We start from the raw sequence: 203 nt of genomic DNA, 5'->3' as shown, positions 1-203 counted from the left end.
CTCTACAGCTGTTCGTGTTGAGGACGTGTTATCTTGAGATTAACAGAGTCTACAGCTGTTCGTGTTGAGGACGTGTTATCTTGAGATTAACAGACTCTGCAGCTGTTCGTGTTGAGGACGTGTTATCTTGAGATTAACGGACTCTACAGCTGTTCGTGTTGAGGACGTGTTATCTTGAGATTAACAGAGTCTACAGCTGTTCC

The 203-nt window shown here is 44.3% G+C and overlaps 1 protein-coding gene across 1 annotated transcript in view; it reads left to right on the top strand.

The window, feature by feature from the left end:
• Positions 1-203, top strand: part of zbtb24 (zinc finger and BTB domain containing 24) — a 5,940-nt gene that overhangs the window by 1,859 nt on the left and 3,878 nt on the right. The gene's annotated exons all lie outside the window — the stretch shown is intronic.

Source organism: Nematolebias whitei, chromosome 21 (genome assembly GCF_014905685.2).
Source record: "Nematolebias whitei isolate Nwh7 chromosome 21, NemWhi1, whole genome shotgun sequence".
NCBI classification, from domain to species: domain Eukaryota; kingdom Metazoa; phylum Chordata; class Actinopteri; order Cyprinodontiformes; family Rivulidae; genus Nematolebias; species Nematolebias whitei.
This window is presented reverse-complemented; position numbering and strand designations above follow the sequence as displayed.